The sequence below is a fragment of the Micropterus dolomieu genome, linkage group LG20 (assembly GCF_021292245.1).
Source record: "Micropterus dolomieu isolate WLL.071019.BEF.003 ecotype Adirondacks linkage group LG20, ASM2129224v1, whole genome shotgun sequence".
In the NCBI taxonomy this organism is placed as follows: domain Eukaryota; kingdom Metazoa; phylum Chordata; class Actinopteri; order Centrarchiformes; family Centrarchidae; genus Micropterus; species Micropterus dolomieu.
This window is the reverse complement of record NC_060169.1, coordinates 31,045,284-31,058,443: the sequence shown is the minus strand read 5'-3', so window position 1 is coordinate 31,058,443 and position 13,160 is coordinate 31,045,284. Positions and strand designations below refer to the sequence as shown.

Here is a 13,160-nt window from a genome sequence, read left to right as displayed (position 1 = left end):
GCACCTCTTTAAACCATTGCCTTAGTCAAAACAAGCCAGCCACTCTAACCTAATTCCCTATTTACACTTCTGTTTTGGGGCTTTTTTTTTTTCCTGATATGACGCAGGGATGGAAGTTGCACATAAAAAGAACGCTGGTTCAATATACTGCATCATCACAGGATGCAACTGCTCCACTGGTTGTTTTGGATTCATGGAGAGGACTGTAACAACTCAACATACTGCCAAATCATCCACTTCAGCGTGACTGTCAAGTTATGCTAGTTAGCCTATCTAAAGTAGAAAACATGTCCTCCCACCTGAAGAGGAAGTCTAAGGATGTGTATGTATGTGCTTCTAGAGGTTTCTCTGTTAATAGTAAACTGATGCAATGCTCATTTGTATCCAACTAATTCACTTTCAATGATATGGGAAGTTTTTACCATTAGAAGGCAGAAACACAGCCCTACCAAGCTAATGATGCTAATAAAGTAGTTAAGGATGTGGTAGCAAATAACTGCTTAGCGTCAAGTTTCTGGTCACCTTTAGCAGTTGTTTGGTTTCCAAAAACTCATTAGTGTTTATTTTCATATATTAGCTAGATATTCGTCTTTCTTCACCAGCCCAGTTTTTGACTCTTACTTTGCGGTTTTGTGCTACAGCTAGCACATAGCCTGTTTGCTAGAACTGTCTGCCAACTGTTTTACAGAGAGAGTTAATGAGAGAGGTGGGATTCAACAGTAAATCAAACCAAACTAAAACAATGAGCTATAAGAGGCTACAAACTGTGTGGAGCCGCAGAGTTGGGAGTTACTCGTTACATGAACTCTGTGTTCATCACAAAAGAGGCTCTTTCAGAAGACAAGCAGTTACTTGGTTCTATGTTAACATTTAAAATATCCCTTAACGCATGTTTAATACGCGTTTACCAGACTGCTTTGGATTTATTTTCATCCAGTTGACCTCATGGCCGTACAGTATAGTGGGTGTGACACTTCATCAGGTTCAGTTCCTCTTTGGTAGCAACAATCATTGAGAAAGTACACAGGGGACTTCAAAAAAAAGCTACATCTGCAGGTCATTTCTAACTACAATTCCTGTTAAGGAAACCACAGAAATAAAAAGACTCAATATACTGATTTCTGTACCACAAAAGGGTGCAGTATTTTTCCAGAGGTACACAAGTTCCATCCAATTTGCTGCAACAACAATATTTTGGTGGATAATACCTGGACAAGTTACAGTGTACATGTCAGATACTATGCTCTATAATGGTAAATGACAAAAAAAAAAGAAAAAAGAACAAAGAGTAACCCAGCTTGCTCCCTGTGTTTCCTCAAGTGAAGAAAAAAAAAAATAAACACACACACAAAATAATCCCTACAATTACTGTCTTGCTTTTCACAAAGCTTTGTGCAACAGCAAAGTTTAATGAAACGAAACAAGAGGCCAATAATAACTTCTCCTAGTCTCGAGTCAAACTGACATTTTAAGTGAAACCCATTATCCTCAGACAATAACAGACTCAAAATCTGCACCAAATCTTACCATCAAAAAAATATTCTTATCTGCAGTCTGTTTTCTACTACACAAGATGGGTAAACAAAAACCCTCTCAATGTCCAGGTACTGTAATTCAGAAAAAGACCATATATCTAAACCACACTTAGTTTCCTTCTCTGGTAACAGAAGAACCTTGAAAAATGGCATCCCCTAAGCTCACCCTACAGCCATCCGACACCTGCTTATAGAGATTACACAATCCATTAACTCCACCTAAAACACTGGGTGCAGCCAGCCTTCAGCAGAGCTCCTTCGAGTCTCCATTATGGCAGAAACTGCCTTTGAACTGCTGTTAAAATATAATTTTCTTCCTCTGCAGCTGAAAGGCCACAAAGAAGCAGGACAGCAGCCACTTTCAAGTGAACAGTCGCCACAAATGGACCAATAAATCAAGAGACAAAAGCCACTCAATGCCGGGATAGGAGTGCTGATGCACCAAGTCAGGGTTGTGAATGAACCTGTTATGTCTTCCACAGGTCTCCTGGCTATCAAAATAAACCATAATAGCCATGTGACTGCAGTGTGAATGGGGGGATGAATAGGATTAGCTTCACAACTCATTAATCTGACTGTCCCCTACACCCTTCCCAATGAGCAGCTAAGGATTCCCCCACATGCACAGGACAAACTACGGTCAGTATTATAAATTTTTCTTCCAGCTCTTTCTGTAAGAGTAGGAACATCTGACTCCTCCTGTCCAAAGGCTACATCTCTTTAAACTACTAAAACAAACACACGTGTCAGGTGCAGGTCAGGGTTCTTCAGTTGCTAGGAGACCATTGACAAACACGAGTCTTTCAAAACCAAAACACTTCAGAAAAGAAAAGCAGTACTGGATTACTGAAACCATGATCCAAAGGTGCTAACCTAAGTCCACCTAAAAATCAACATGATGCTTTAAATGTCATGGAATTTCAATGTACTTATTTGGATCTACTTGTATCTCATGAAATGTGTCTTTTAGTTCACTATTTCATAACTGCCCAAGAGTTTGCATGAAATCGCCGACGTACGTCCTTCACAAAACAATGAACTTTTTCCACCAATCCAGCTATCACGCCTGTCGGCAGCCTGGAGCTCAGAGGGGCAACGTGCCCGTGAAAACCACACAATTCAAGATAAGGTAAAAAGCAATTAACAAATAACGATTTATCTCAACAACTGCAATGGACCAATGCATATAATGTGATTGTAGAGGCTCATCAAACCTTTCCCATATAAATACTGCCATAAAGCAGAAAGTGTATGCTAATCACTGCCCAGGTGTACGCTGTGCAGAATCCAGCGCAGGTACTTGAAATATACAGGTCACATTGTTTGAACTCAACATACATAACAGGCAATGTACAACTTTACAGTGTTTTGTCGCCTCAAAGCATCTTACTGCTGTCTTTCTAGGTCAAAAACCTCCCACTGGTCATTAATGAACTTGAAGAATGTCAACAGTTACCTGGGGGTGCCTTTCATGAGGCTTTCTGAATTTAGCTTTGCATAGAAAGCTGCAGTCAAGGACATGGAGACACCTGTAAAGAGGGACAGAAGCCCAATATAGACCTGAGGTGTCATCCAACACCAGGGCTCCATGATGAAAACAGACACAGGGCTCAGAGAGGGGTAGGACTAACACTGCGCTTTACATATGCAGGCATGAACTAAGGACAACCTGGCCTGGATACCATATTCTTACTGGCTGTTTTGGTCCGTTTGCTTGCATCTGACAAATATACAAAACATCAAGACAAGAGGCACCTTTGTCTTGACATAAAATCCACATACAACTCTGCTGTTTTTCCAAACTGTGAGGAACAATACTACAAGCCTTCGACAAACCCTGCCAGGTTTAGGGGTTTCAATGTCCACTAGGGTCTCTTTTTCTTTGGATGTAAGGCCTCGTGCTACAGTAAGGAGCTTTGGATAAATGCTTCTACCAAATGGCAGATAAGAGTGCCAGGGAAGCTTTCAGGCGGACTTAAACCCTGGTGAGAGACAGAGTTCATATGAACAACCAAAAGTTCACCTCAGCCTTTTCCTCTTAACTTCCTATTATTCTTTTATTTTCAAACTGTCTTTTCCATTTCATACACATTTTATATGCTGGAGCTTGGGATTGGGGCCTGATCTGATGTCACATTTCAAAATTGCTGTAGAAATAAAGACCGAACAGAAGAAGTACAAGATTATTTTTTGGCCCAAAAAGGCTCATTTGTCTTTTCTGTCTAAATAAAAGTTTCACTCCAAACATGAACAGCGTCCAACTCATAACACAAGACTTCTAAAACTCTTGATGACCATTAGCAGTTAAATTGAGTAAATGAGTAAAAATTCACCAAGAATAAACTAGTACATTTTTGTCAGCGGCTAGTTTTCTAAATGAACACATAACAGAGTGAATTAACGCTCCGTGTGGCTCAGCTGGGTCTGATGTTTAACTCAAATGTTTGTTTAACCTCTCACACACTCTCCCCTGGTTAACCACTAGTTACTGGTCTACCACCACGACATGTCGTACAATGACTGCATTCCCCTATAGCACCACACCCCAGAGAGCGCAAAGTGCATCTGCTCTGTGTAGGATTCTTTTTACGGCTCAGCTCGGCTCTTCAGGGGCATGGCTAAATTAGTCAGGGCTACGTCACCTCCTCAACAACGCCACCACAGTAACTTGGACATGCCATGTTGACCACCATTTAGATAGTCACGGCTGTTTGATTTAATCAAATCTAAGCTATTGTGTCTATAGACAGATATGAGGCCATCGTGGTGACGTGACCTCACCCTGCCACACAAAAGCTGCCTCTGTGCAGTGACGGCACACAAACGCTGGTTGACAACACAAGGCCGGGGGATGAAAGGTCTCCTCAGTGTTTGGTGACAGTTATTACCCTCTCCAATGAAACCAAATACCTGTGGGCCCAGATAGCATTATCTTATTGTGAGGCACACTGGGGGCTGGCCTGTAATCAGGGACAGGGCCTTGATTAGTGCTCCTCTCCAGGTTTGATGCCTAGCCCTCCCCCTTTGTTTCCAACACCGTGAAGAATCACTGTGTACAAAACATGGTTAGCTAGGTATTGTAACACCTTGTGTAGACACCGAAGATGTAGAGTGAACAGCATGTTAGCAGAGTGGCACAAGCAGCTTCCTTTCTCTGTCTGTGCCTACACAGGATGTGTTCAGGCACAGTACTGAGTGCAGATCACCCGTGTTTTTAGTTACCTGTGTAAAATGGTAGAAAATAGAATATGTGCTTCAGGCATTGTTTATGTGTATTATGTGAGAAAATACAAGGTATTACACACCTGGATTCTATACAATAGAAAACATTTTTTAATATATAATATAAAGGAATATTTTTGGAAAAACTGCTTATTCTCTTCTTTTCTTTTTTGCTGAGCATTAGGATAGAAGATTGATATCTTTGTCACATCTGTACACTAAATAAAGCTCCCCAACATGTATTTTCTTTGTTTAATCCATATAAAAACCAAGTGTAAAAACTAGGGATGCTCCGATCCAGCACAGACTCAAATATCGGGTATCGATGATGACAGCAGTGCGCCGCTAGATCCGAACATCTTGCGATGAGAACTAAAATAGCATGGAAGGAGCTAAAAACAAGTGCTTAATCAAGCCTGATGGTGCCTTACAGGAAAAATAATGATTCCCAGTCTCTTTCTCACAGTGAGGAATGCAGCTTATTCATTTTACACTGGTATTGGATCGGTGCTCGGCATCGGCTGATAACTAAAGCCCAGGTATTGGCATCAATATTGGGACAGAAAAATATGGATCAGTGCATACCTAGTAAAAGTCAATTTGCGTGCCTAACTATTTCTTGGACCAGTTAACCAGGCAACCACAGACTCCAGGAAGTTACTGGTCACAGCCAACAAAAAGTCCAATACATAACCCATCATATTATGGGGAAAATGTATTATTACACTTTGGGTTTTATATCGATTAGACAAAATGAGATATAAAGTGTTAATTAGTGAGCTTTAGAGGAGCTGGTAGTAGATTTTGTTACCTTTGTAAAAAGCCAGTAGCTGGTCTGTATTTTGGAAAATGCTGAACTTTATGCAAATATGAATGCTGCTATTACATTTTACGCATGACAACCTCTTCAGAAAGAACAGGCTTGGGCTAACATTTAGAGGGGCGTTTAAAGGGTGTCTTGGCTTTCTGATGAAATGTTTGTACCGAAAAATTCAATATTTCACAGAAGGAGACACTGATTGATTAATATAACTTGTCAAACAAACTGACAATGAAAAGAATAGGGGTTAAGAAGCAGAGAAAACAACACAGAGAAAGACGGGAGGCATCAGAGGTTTAGAAAAGGAAAGTGGCTGTTAGCTAAGAGGTTTAGCCAGGAGAATCCTGAGCAACGCAAACCTCTCACTGCAGGCCTTATCAGATTAATATTAACTGCAGTAATGGCTAATGTTTGTTGTTAGGTGAAATCATTTCAATTAACAACCCAACTTTAATTGGAATGCGCAATAAAAGGAAGTACATCTCCAAAGCTTGGACAGTGACCACATATTGGCTTTGTGGTTTGTTCTGTCATCTCATGGAAAAGATCTTGGGTTTGAATCTCAGAGCTGGGTCCTTCTATGTGAAACTGAGAGATGCAAGTTTCTTGTAGAAACTCAGAAGCAATCAAAATTACCCACAAATATGCATGTGTTTGTGTGTGTTTACCCTTTGATACACTGGTGACCTCTCTAGGGCCTTTCCAACACAATACATCGCAACCAGATGACACATTTCAACCCACTCTGTTTCTTAAGAAATTGTTCAAATATGGCCAGTTTTCAAAGAAGTGTGAAACTAAAGCCACTGAAGTGGTTTTGGGAACTGAATTGCCAGTGATGTGCATGACTTGCTCACTTCCTGCACTGATTCCCTGTCTATGTAACAGGCATCTCAGCCCACAAGAATGCTCTATTTCTTAAACAGGAAACGAAGAATGGCCGAACTGAGATTAATATTGATCTAAGTACATGCTGAAGTAGTCAACCTCTAGAACCTACTGCTGCTTCTTCAAGCACATCAATTTGTGTATTAGATTAAACTGCAAACATATTGACTGGATGCTGTATTATTATTAAAAGGAGCTAAATGTAAAAAAATAAAAATAAAAAAAAATAAAAAATTAAATAAAACATTCAAAAATGAACTAACGACACAATGTGAAGAAATAATAGTTTTGACGTTGTGTTGCATTGTGTTGCAGACAGTAACAACTTTGTGTCCATTGACTGCCTGGAGGGTAGCTAGTGTTCGGAAGGGAGAGGAGAGGGTGTGTGCTGCAGCTCAGTGTTTTTGACTAGCCGCTTGGCGAGCGTTTTGACGCGCATTTTGCCTTCATCACTGTGACGTCACAGGGATGAAAGGGAAGCGGCTGGACTACAAACGAGCTGTTTTCAAGCAGCTCAGTTTTCTGTGGGAGATTGGAACTCCCTTTGGGCTGGACTTTGGGCTGGACTTTGGGCTTTTTCACTTTGCAAACCTATTACATGCACAAAAAGGTATATAACTCAATAAAGGAGAGGGAAAAAGCCAAAAATACCACCTCTTTAACATGTTTATTAAGTTAGGTGTCTCTTGAAAGAAAGAAAGAAAGAAAGACCTATGGAAGTTTCTGCTTTATGGCAGAGAATGAATTTGACTGGTTTTCTTACATGTAGCCCCTTTAAGCACTACTGACACATGCTCCATGTTTTTTGAAGGGGCACTCAGATCAGTGTATTCATCATGAGGAGCACTACACAGCCTGTGAAAAGAGTTGTATAAAAAAGGTTTTTGTGACTCTGATGGAGCTTTCTAAATTCTAAAATAACCCTGATGATCGTGAGGATATTGAGACCTTTTAACAGCCCGCATCACAAACTGAAGGTGTCAGAATCCAGCATTTTTGGAGCTTGATGCTTACTAGGGACTCCAAGCCAGGATATCACAGCTTCTGTTTCTTTGATTTTAACCTGTTTTTTCATCTGTCTCACAAACTTAATGGACATGCAGTACTTATTTGCTTAAGTACCCCACTAAAAGTAAGAATCATGTAGTCCATCGCATTGTATCATCAGAGACTGTGATTTTATATTTTCACAAAATCTGACAATGTTCAAATGTCTACATTCAATTCGTCCAGGTCCCTGAGTCTTGTACCAAGCAAACTCATTACATGAGACCAATCACAGCCTTAGAAAGCACAACATAGGCTACACCATGTGACCAAATATTAACATAATGTGGAGAAGAAACCAGAAAACCTAGAAAAACACCTTGAAAAACTGAACAAAGTGAATATAAGAACCTACACAAATATTATAAAGAACAGGTCTGAACTAGAAAGCTTTGTCACAAAGTGGAAAATCTTTTTTTATCATTTGGTCCAAAGGAATGGAACAGAAATTTTCTTATTCACATTATTTGAAATACAAATGAGTGAGGCCTCCATATTCCATCCTTTCAGAAACATATCAGGTCTTTCAAAATAATCTAACCAGTAGTTTTATGTAGTCGTAGCATCAAATCATAGCTTTAACTAACAACTACCTTTCAAGGAAGTATGTGTGCAGAGATAAAACACAACATTTCCCATAGGCAGAGCCCAATTACAACTTCATATAACAGTAGTCTCTTTGGTCACACGTGTTGTTGTTAAACCCATCAAGCGTTATCAAGAAGGCACACGTTGCTAGGCGCAGTAGGTGCATCGCAGTGCACTTTGCCCTCAGGAATATTATCAAAAACAAAGAAGAGGAAGGAACAAGGAAGGAAAAAAACCTTCATGAATGTGTAATTTCATACATAATTGTTTGCTTTTGTTCAGATGACATCACCACCTACAAACAAAAAGCTCAACAAGCAGCTTCAACATGTTCCAAAGCGGCACATGAAGGCTTCAATGGAAAACTTACCCACAGTCGATTTGAGGGCGACGGCTGGGAGCGGATTCTTTCAGGTGCACGTTAAATTCACGTTAAGTCCATCAGACAGAGCAGGTGTGTTTATACTAGGCAGGTATCCTGAGTAGCGGACATGTGAGCTCTCACCACACTGATTACACTGAGCTAAATATGGCTTTGTGCTAACACAGACAGTAGGCAGATCAAAGCCCTGATGTCAGAGGAAAGAGGCGGAGTCTGCAGGCCGCAGGTAAGGGGTCTGCTGCAACCTGCTTCTGCTTTCAAAACACACCCTTATTGAAAGTGTTGTAGTTTGGAGCTTGGGCAGACACACACTACTCATACCTCTTTATCTTTCAATCAGACACACAGTCTATTCAGGATATAGGATGGGTTCAAGGCCGATAACAATCCAAATCTCTATGAAACAACATGGTCATCAGCTGCTCAACCTCATCCACTTAATTCTACAGAAACATTGGGATTCACTGAACCACTTCACTGGACTGATGATCTCAAGTGTGCCCCAACACTAGCCACTTTCAAATCTACATCAAAAGCTCTGTTCCTCTCCTGGGCCTTTGATTGATTGGTTTCTCTGCTGCACTTTAATTTCCTTTGTTGTATTTGGGCAACTTATAACTTATTACTGCACTGTACCTTCACTGTAACTGTCATTTGCGTTCTATTTCATTTTATGCCATTTATTTTATTTCATTTTATCCAATTTTACAATCTAATTTTATTCTCTCTTCTATTCTATTCTTTGTATTGCTCATTTTCATGCTTTACTTTGCCTATGTAAAACACAATCAATAGCCTCCGTTTGAAATGTGCTATATTAATAAAGCTGCCTTGCCTACATAACATATTGGTTATCATTTCCATATATTCATTGAAATATTTCATAGTTCCAGGCTCTCAGATGTTATTATTTCCTGCTATTCTTGGTATTACATAATGATAACTTGAATATTTTGGGGGGTTTGACAGTTGGCTGGACAAAACCAGACATTTGATTAAGTCACCTTGGCAAGGCAGGAATTTTCACCTCAAAAAATGACATGCTGCCTTGAATCCCCGCTCCGCACTATCCCAGCTGACTGCACCATTTTCTCCTATGCCTCTTGTGTGTCAATATGTTTTTTAGACACCAACGCATATAACCAGCGGCGGGTTCGATTTCGAGCCTGGTATGAACCTCTGGAAAACTGGGCTATTTATGGTGATAGTTTGACACAAATCTCCAACCAGGAGACTTAATCAAACTCATCCTGACGTGCAAATGAAAAATTTAAAAGTATACTGTGCACCAGAGAGAATCCATTTCTTATCAGCTGCAGGAGTTAGGGGAGTATGAAAATGTCTTCCAAATGGAAGTAAGAGTTGTCAGACAACCTGCTGAATTTCTCTTTTCCTTTCTTTTTGCTTTAAATTTGTCTTCAAGGAAAACGGCTTACATCTGTGACTCGTGAAATGTCAGCAATGCAAAAGTAACCTAACTACAAAAATCCTGTTCCAGTTATGCCAGGTTGACATCTGCACTCACCCTAAATAAACACATGGCAGAGACAAATCAGATCCTGGGTAAGTGAAACACACCCAGTTTAAGCAGTACACTGGCAGCACAGACACCTGAGCTTTCTCAACACAACTCATTGGACCACAAAAACTACACATACTGAAATCCCATTTCAGTATGTGTACAAAAGATGATCTCCTCCAGATAGTTTTGAAGCCTACAGTAAATACCCCCAGCACAGCATCCATCCTGACAATCCAGTTTTTGCAAGTATCTAATTGCATACTTGTATTTGAGCCTCACAGTCTTCTTTTCGTTTTTCCATTTGTTTCCTGGCGAGCCACCACACAAAAGGTTTCTTTCTGTCCATATGGGGACTTCTATCATTTACACATCGTTGTTACTGCAATGAAAATGCAGGTCTGACCACTTCTGGAGGACATTTTCAGCACCAAATGTCTGCGTGATACCTTATTAGATCGCATCTCATCAACCAGACTGCAGATGCAAACAATAATGTTTCATTGTGAATGTACAAACACTACTGCACACACACATACAGTAACTGTAACAAGCAACAAACTTCAGTACATCTTTGGTAACTATTATTTGATCAGAAATTTGATTTAAATCAACATTTAGAGAACGTTACTTATATAAAGTTATGGTATGTCAAATTTAAACTGGCACATGCATTATTTTAAGAGAAACTTCTAGCTGGCAAAGTTGACAATTCTTTTGTAGAAAGATGTGGTGGCAACACAGGCACAGTAACTATTAACAACACAGTCTGCCCAACAAGTCCCAGGAGGAAGGAGACACTACTCCCGGGCACAAAATTTATACAAGCTGCAGAAATGTTTGCTGTTTTGGAACAGCGAGTGCGGCTGCTGCTTGGCGTGCTGAGAGGATTCCAGCGATTCCAGTCTTAACAAAAACTAAGTCAAGGCTTTATTGTGAATATCAGCAGGGAATTCAGCCCTCCTAGGCATACAAAACCCGTCCCTGAGAGCGTGCTACATTATGAACTAGTACCTGTGTGACTTCCTTTAATGCCTCCATTCTATACTAAATACAGTGTAATTACAAGGCTGACACTGTGCGCATCCGCCATCATGATTAAATTAGGGGGTTTGTGAAGATGAGAAATTGGCTGGGTTCAGCTTGGAGCCACCAGAATCCTCGTGGTAATTTACAGTAAATGGGAGGCCAACTCCTTCCAAATGCTTGTCTCTTGTACTGGAGCTAAACACATATTTCTGAAGGGGACTGCCTCAAAAGTGAGTCTAACGTTTGCTGGAAGAGACTCACTGAGGGGAGTTTTTTTTTCCAGGTCTTGAAAAGTTAATAAGTGCCAATAGAGTCATAGTACGAAAAGCCAATGATCCCCAGTTCCTGGTTTGGAATTATGAGTCATAGAGAAGCTCACGCTAATTTCCTCTGACCCATAAAAGTAAAAAATTTGCAAAGTCTTTGGACTGCTACTGTAAATGAGTCACACATTGGAAAGTTTCAGGAAGGATGTAACAGGTGTATTTCCTTCTTTCACGCTGTCTCCTCGACTGCAGAGTGTAATATGAGGATGGTGATTACCTATATGTATCCCTGATTTACAGGCCAATCACACAGTGAGAAGCATCCAAGTATGTTTTATTAAATTTTATTTACATATTGCTACAAAAGTTATCTCATTGCACATTTCATAGAGCAGGTTTAGACCAGGGCTTTTCAAAGTCTGAGACTGTCTGCCTCCCCTCAGACAAAGCTTGGACACCCCCACTAGTTTACTAGATTAGTATCGCTCAATTGCTGGATGCCTATGGGATCATGATTATGTTATTTGATCCCATATACACTCAACAATTGAGCCAAGATAGCTTATTATTGCTGTTTGACATAACGTCAGACTGACGATCAACTGTCCTTCTCATGCCATGTTGCCGCTTTCTCTCGGTTGTGCCGCTTTGCTCTAAACATCATGAGAAAAAAAATCAGGCCCTACCTATCTCAGTATGCCCCCCTGCCTCTGGTACAGGCCGTGGGTATCTGTCGCCTCGACTACTGCGCTATTTGTTAACTATTATTACTAGGTATTTTTCCCATTGATGCTGTATGCATTACATACATTTATTCATTTAGCTGACAAAGCGACTTACAATTGCTATATACACACAACAGAGGTCGCATGTCTCTGGAGCAAGTAGGGGTTAAGTGTCTTGCGTCAGGGACACATTGGTGTCTCACTGTGGATTTGAACCCGAGTCTCTCACACCAAAGGCATGAACCTTATCCACTACTCCATCACCATCCCCTGCATTAATCGCTCTGTGTAGAATCTATTGTTGCTCGTGGATCTCTTACTTTACTGATGCTTGTATGTTGTTCTACAAATGAAAGGATACCAGCATTTCAGTTTAAGCTGGCTACTGAGCTACTTCACTGGAGCAGTTTGCACACGAGCTCTGAGTTAGGATTTGGTCTAAGTAACCCTGGAAGTGAAGAAGACATGTTCCATGATGCGACTTCTCAGCAAATCTATGGGTCTGTTACAACATGAGAAACCAGAGGACGGCTGTTTGTGCGCCTGGTCCTTTGAACATGTTTAAGTGGGTGAGGTCTAGCGAGTGTAAATGAATTAGCAGGCTACTGTTTTTCTTTACATGTGTGCAGATCCTCCCACTAGTATGAAAAACAAAGCTTGCCCCATATGAAGTGTGTCTGTGTTGTCAAACAGTGACTGTAATGATCTTTCTGTGCTTAACAGAAGGTTTATCTAAGTTGTTGGCAATCTGTATTTATCATTTATCTTTCACCATACTTATATAATGGGGTTTTATAATCATACATGGAGCTGTGTAATTTTGTACAGATTATCCTAATCATGCAAAGCAGTTATTAAGTCAAAATTCTTGAATGACAGCTTAATTTATGTGACCTTTTCAACATGCAGTGACTCGGCATCACGTGTGCTTTCACCACGCATAGGCTACACTGTGATACAAGAATGAATCAATATTAAGTAGTCTGCTCGAAATTAATTATTTCCCCCTATATTTACAATATTTCTTTCATATCGCTTTAATCATGGTAAGTGTTTTCTTTTTAATAAAAAGCTACCTTAACGTGGTTAGTGCTAACAACAGAGTGTCTAGTATTGTTAGCATACTTTGCATTGTATCC

General features: G+C 40.2%; 2 protein-coding genes across 14 annotated transcripts in view; one reads left to right on the top strand and one right to left on the bottom strand.

Annotated features, from left to right (window-relative positions):
* The window catches only part of LOC123958478 (A-kinase anchor protein 13), a 106,910-nt gene that overhangs the window by 93,053 nt on the left and 697 nt on the right, over positions 1-13,160 (bottom strand). The gene's annotated exons all lie outside the window — the stretch shown is intronic.
* Positions 265-13,160, top strand: part of sv2ba (synaptic vesicle glycoprotein 2Ba) — a 40,948-nt gene continuing 28,052 nt past the window's right edge. Inside the window, exons 1-4 of one of the 8 annotated variants that reach the window (XM_046031828.1) lie at positions 265-326; positions 2,018-2,174; positions 2,593-2,664; positions 8,383-8,514. The gene's annotated coding sequence lies outside the window, so the exon portion shown is untranslated. The other 7 variants (XM_046031825.1, XM_046031827.1, XM_046031829.1 and 4 more) reach the window with 7 other exon arrangements.